Source organism: Capsicum annuum, chromosome 2 (assembly GCF_002878395.1).
Source record: "Capsicum annuum cultivar UCD-10X-F1 chromosome 2, UCD10Xv1.1, whole genome shotgun sequence".
Classification (NCBI taxonomy): domain Eukaryota; kingdom Viridiplantae; phylum Streptophyta; class Magnoliopsida; order Solanales; family Solanaceae; genus Capsicum; species Capsicum annuum.
This window is the reverse complement of record NC_061112.1, coordinates 16,063,791-16,070,196: the sequence shown is the minus strand read 5'-3', so window position 1 is coordinate 16,070,196 and position 6,406 is coordinate 16,063,791.

The window sequence follows — 6,406 nt, the reverse complement described above, 5'->3', positions numbered from 1 at the left end:
CTGAAAAGATGACTCCCAGCACTTGCTAAGTCAACATGTGGATCGAAAGTAGTACATGTGGACCGCATGTGGGCAAAGCGTGTGCCAGAAGTCCAAAATACCGAGAGCTTACCTACAGGATTTTTGGTTCTGGCACTTGCGGTCGCTACTTGCACCCACCCTGTAGGCCGAGGATTCTACTGCGCCTAGGTTCAGAGCGCAAGTAGGGACCATAAGTGGCCACTGACCCTGTTTTCTCCTATTTCATTTGGGCTTTGATTTTAGGGTTTCCTCATATACTATAAATACCCTTTATGTGTTTTTTTGTAGGAGTTATGCACTTTTCATACTCACAAACATATTTTGATTCCAAGATTAGATTTTGATCTTGGGATTCTCTTGTATTAACTTCAGTTGATTAACTTAATTACGGTTGTGGGTTTTCTACTTATTATTGTGATTTCATCTATGCTTTTGATCATGAACGTTGTTGATTACTTCACAAGTATGAGTGGCTAAAAACCATAGCTAGTGGCAGATTTACGAAGTAGGGGAAGTGCTATCATTGTTCTGAATTGATACCCATGCATGTATTGCTTTACCTTCAATATAATAGTTTTCTTAACGGGTGCACACTTTAGGATTCCGCCTAGATCATTGCTACTTACTCCAAAAGAGGAGTAGTGACTATGAAAAGATAAAGACAACAGTAATTTGGAGTACAGGTGTAGATCCACTTTTCTAGGTTTTATCTACATAAGATGGTTAGATTCCATCTAATAACTAGAGACTCAAAAGAAAATAGTTAACTGGGATCAAGATAATGGTTAGTAAGGTGACATCCTGAGACTCAAAAGGTAAAGGGAGAAATCCCTCTACTTGTCCAAAAAAGTGTAGAAGGTAAATAACTTATCGATTCATCATGCAAGGTATCGGGTTGGTTCAGTAAAGAACGATAAGCCTATGGAGTTGAGAGCCAGGGGAAACACAATCCTAGTGTTCACTTACGACTAATTACAACCAAAGTTTATATTCGCTACTAGTTCAACATTGATACTCAAATCACCCATTTACGTTTCCATTTCCTTCTACTTATTACAACAACTGAGGGCCATGATTCCATGTATTCCTTGGGATTCGACCCCAGCCTTTGTTGGGTTACTATATTTGATAGTGATTATATCCTCTTCTGAGAGGAGGTGTAGATTGGACATCACCAGCTACAGTTGTGGGATATTTTCAGATTGTAGTAACGTGCCCTTAGTATGTATTTTATATACCTTATTTTATACATTGCTTGGTTGGCCTATATTACCTACTGAGTACAAGTGGACCGTACTCACTCCTACTGTACTCTTTCAGTGTAAATTCAAGCTTGAGTGTGCCTGACGTTGCTCGACTTGGGCGATTGTTGGAGCTTTCAAGGTAGTTGATGACTTTTAGGCATCTGAGTGTCTTCTACTACCTTTCTCTATAGACTGTCTTTACTTTCATTTTAGAGACAGTTTCTCTTGTATTTGGATATCTTATGTATTTCTATAGATTCGAGTTGTACTAGATACATTCTTATATTGTTACCCCTAGTTTTGGGGAGTTATGGCTGCATTTTTATGTTTCTTTTCGCATTTATTATACTTGTGTGGTTCGGCTTCATTCTAGAAGCCTTACCTTAGGGTTATTTCTATCTTTTTAGCCTTTGTGTATCAGTTTACGTGATAGGCTTACTTGTCAAGGTTCACCGCAATAAGTACCATCATGACCTATAGATTTTGGGTTATGACAAATTTATATCAGAGCAGCAAGGTTTCATTAGTCTCAATGGTGTAAGAATGTGTCGCGACTTGAACTAGGTCCTAACTGTGATAGGTATCTCGAGTCTAACAAAGACTAGAGACCACCCCCTTTACCTAGTCAAACGGAACACAATTCAAGTATAGCAGCGGAATTTCAAACATATCACAAGATGAATAAGTAAGACTCAAAAGGAGTCTAAAAATTTGACATCCAATCCCAAATCCACAGTAATCCAAAAATCCTCTAAACGGAACCAAATCAGTTTAAGTAGGGACATACCCTAGACGATAGCCAAAACTAGACCAAAGAAAAGTAAATGACATAAGGAAACCAAATCATGAAACGAGGTCTTCCAAAGTTTGGAGACTCACCACTTCAATCCGACTCATGAGCTATCCCACAGTCACCTAGTCACTGTGTAGGAAATGTAGAAGTATTTTGGGTTCCAACATCGTGTGGGAATACAGCATTCGAAGATGGTTAGTGGGATGAGAACTAGCATATAACTCAGGGAATAGGGATAAAATAATATCATGATCAACATTTCAAAATCATTCAAAAGCCAATGCACATGATCATTCAGGTAAAGGGAACAAGGCTTAGCATGAAGTAAAACTTCATCTTGCACTATGTAACTTAACAGTCAGAACAGGAACCCATGGGCTATATGGGTTAAGCTCCCCTTATTGAAAGATTCCAAGCGCATGTTAGACGCAGGAACCAGAGGTATCGGGAAAGACTAGGGAATGCCCTGACCCCACATCAATCCGAGATAAAAGTATATCAATAGTGTGAACCATGCACACGGTCATCAAGACCAACCCCCATGTCAGACAACATGAGTTTCCAGTACAAGTCATTCAAAACCCATACCTTCACGGCTTTGCTACATAACCCCCATTAAGCCCAAATAAAAACAAGTTTCACATAACCCATTCATTAACCACGGAATTATACATTAAGGCATACCACAGGTATCGTCATACCATTTGCTTGCAAGCTTATAATTATGCCATTAGAGTTCCATTAAATTAGGGGAATGTCTCGCCCCTTTTTTGTTCATTGAATCAAGTTGGAGGAATTCTTCAACCTCCTCTAGTTTATAAAACACTCTAGGGAATACCTCGGGCCCCGAAGTTTCAGTTTCAGTTAAAACACGGCTAACAAGGCCTTCAAAGTCCAACTTCATTATTGAACCATTTATGCAATGCAATAGTATAGGTGAGTAAATCAAACCAAGTGACAAATCATATTTCAAAACCAATTTCACAAGTGGATTGAGGGAACATAATTATCCAAGACCAATTTCAAGTCTAAAAACATCAGTTTTAGGGAATACCTCGATCCTCATTCAAATTCCCACACCCATGCAACCCATTAGTTCAAAACATGAAAACAAAGCATAATCCACTGTACTAAAACCATGGGGAAATCAATTCAAGATGTATTCATTCTAAAACCCTCAAACCCATATTCATAAACCACAATTTAATCACATGGGTAAAATTATAAACACATGCTTTTGATAAAATAATAGTGAGGGAAGAGTAATATGTCTTAGATACACGAGAATTGGAAAGTAATTTAGAACTTGGGACCCAGAGGATGAATGTACGATAAAATCCTTATGCGTTCTTGGGGTTTTGAGTTTGAGAGTGTAATTAGGGAAATTCACCTCTTAAAACTGAAAAAAATAGGCTATATAATGCTTAAAGGTCGTACATGGGTGAAAAGACCCTAATATCCCTCATCCCTAATTAACTAAGCAAAAATTGCAAGGATATGACAGTGGCGTGGCACGGACCTTATCGTAGAGGCTAACCTCTGTGCCACGCTGCGTATTACAGAGGCTACCTTTCATGACACGCTGGCTCTCGCAGAGTGTAGCCTCCGTGACATGGGAATATCACAGAGGCCTACTACCTCTGAGGTCCAAAATCACCCTGAACCCAATCCATATACTGTAAAACTCTTCGGGACATCCCATTTACATGCCTAAACACAATTTAAGTTAAAAATTGATATTTCGAACACGATAGGGCCAAAAATAAAATTCTTGAAATTTGAGGGAGTTACATTATCACCCCTTTAGGATCATTTATCCTTGAATGATGATCTAGGACACTTATGGCATGAGAATTAGCAAGAGTATACCAGAATCAAATGAAAAATTCAGAAAGTAGCAATAGAAAAATGAAACTCATACCTTAAGCACTGTTATCCAGAACAAAAAATAAGAACGGATACTTAGACTTTATATCTTCTTCGGCTTCCTAAGTTGCTTCCTAAAACTTTTGGTGTCTCCATAGAACCTTCACCGAAGCCATATCCTTAGTCCTCAAACGTCAGACTTTCTTATGCAAGATCTCAACTGGGACCTCCTGCTAAGACAAGGATTCCAAAATACCCACAATTTCTAAAGGAATTATTAAGGAAGGGTCACTCATTCATTTCTTCAACATAAACATATGAAACACAGGATGAATAGAACCCAAACTTGCAGGCAATTCTAGCTCATAGGCAACATTCTCGACTCTCTTTAGAACAAATAGGGTCAAACGTAATAGGATCTGAGCTTTCCTTTCTTTTAAAATTGCATTACTCCGTTCATAGGAGACACCTTCAAAAACACCCGATCATCAAATCAAATTTCAACTCTCTTTGCCTGACATTCGCATAGGACTTTTTGGCGACTTTGGGTTATCATAAGCCTTTCCTGAATAACCATCACCTTCTCTGTGGCTTGATGAACCAAGTCAGGACCAAAAAATTCAACCTTATTAACTTCGAACCACCCAATAGGAGATCTACAACTCCTACCATACAAAGCCTCAAACGGAGTCATACCGATATTAGAGTGATAGCTGTTGTTATAAGCAAATTCGATAAAAGAAAAATGATTGATCCAACCATCACAAAAGTTAATAATGTAATACCTCAACATATCCTCCAAAGTTTGAATTGTCCTCTCCGTTTGTCCATCCGTCTGAGGGTGGAAACTGGTGCTAAGTTTCGCCTTAGTCCCCAGACCTCTCTGGAAAAGAATACTAAAAGTGAGATGAGAACTGTGTACGTATGTCTAAAATAATCGAAACTAGAGCACCATGCAATTTAATGATTTCTTGAATGAACAACTTTGCATAATCCTCAGCAGAGAAATTAGTCCACACTAGCAAGAAGTTAGTAGATTTAGTCATCATATCTACGACTAAATGGTTATGAGGTCATTAAAGACCGTTAATAAAATCCATGTTAATCACTTCCAACTTCTACACAAGCAACTCAATTTCTTGAGACAACCCATTGGGCCTTAAGTACTCCACCTTCACTTGTTGACACACCTTGCACTTAGCTATAGAATTAGCCACATCCCTCTTGATGTTATTTCACCAATAAATCTCCTTAATGTCATGATACATTTTCATCGAACTAGGATGAATCAAATAGTATAACTCGTGAGCTTTGGCAAAAATTAAACCTCGCGGCCTATCAACATCACTAACACACAACCCTAGTACCTTAAGATACCATCACCGCCAATCTTAAAATCCCTCACCTTCTTCTTACCCACATCATCCTTGATTTTCATCAAGATAGGATTTAACGCTTGCTTCTCTTTCACCTCAGCGCCAAGAGATGATTTCACCACCTTTAGAACAAACATACCACCATCCTCAGAATCTGAGAAACAAACTCCAAGATTAGCCAAATGATGAATATCCTTCACTAAGTCTCACTTATCTTGATCTATATAGGATAAACTCCCCATAGATAACTTGCTAAGAGCATAAGCAACCACGTTATCCTTACTTGGGTGATAGTGGAGACTCATGTCATAGTCTTGAGGAACTTAAGCAATCTTCTTTGCCAAAGATTCAACTCCTACTAGGTGAATACACATTGTAGGTTCTTTTGATCTGAATAAATGTCAACATGGATACCATATAGATAGTGTCACCAAATGTTCAATGCGAACACCACAACCACCAACTCCAAATTATAAGTCAGATAATTCCTCTCATAAACTTTCAACTTCCTAGAAGTATATGCTACCACCTTTCCATAATGAATAACACACAACCAAGTCCCACACAAGATGCATCACAATAAACTACAAAGCCATCACTACCCTCGAAAAGGTCAAAACTGGAGCAGAAGTCAATTTATCTTTCAGCTTCTCAAAACTCCCCTCGCAAGCATCGAGCCACAGAAACTTCACCTTGTTCTGAGTTAACTTAGTCCAAGATGTGGCAATCACCGAGAAGATATCCATAAACCTCTTATAATAACCAGCTAAACCCAAGAAGCTCTAAATATCAGTTGGAGTCATGGGTCTAGGCCATTTCTTAACCATCACAACTTTTTGTCGATCCACCATGATCCATTCACTAGAAATAACATGACCCTAAAAAGTAACAGTATTCAACCAAAATTCACACTTCAAAAACTTAGCATACAAAATTGATATTTTAAGGTTTGCAACACAATACGAAGGTGATTGGAATGATCCACCTCACTCTTTTAATATACCAAAATATCATTTATAAACACAACACAAACAAGTCTAAAAACTGACGGAACACCCAATTAATAAGATCCATAAATGCCGACAGGATATTGATCAACCCAAAAG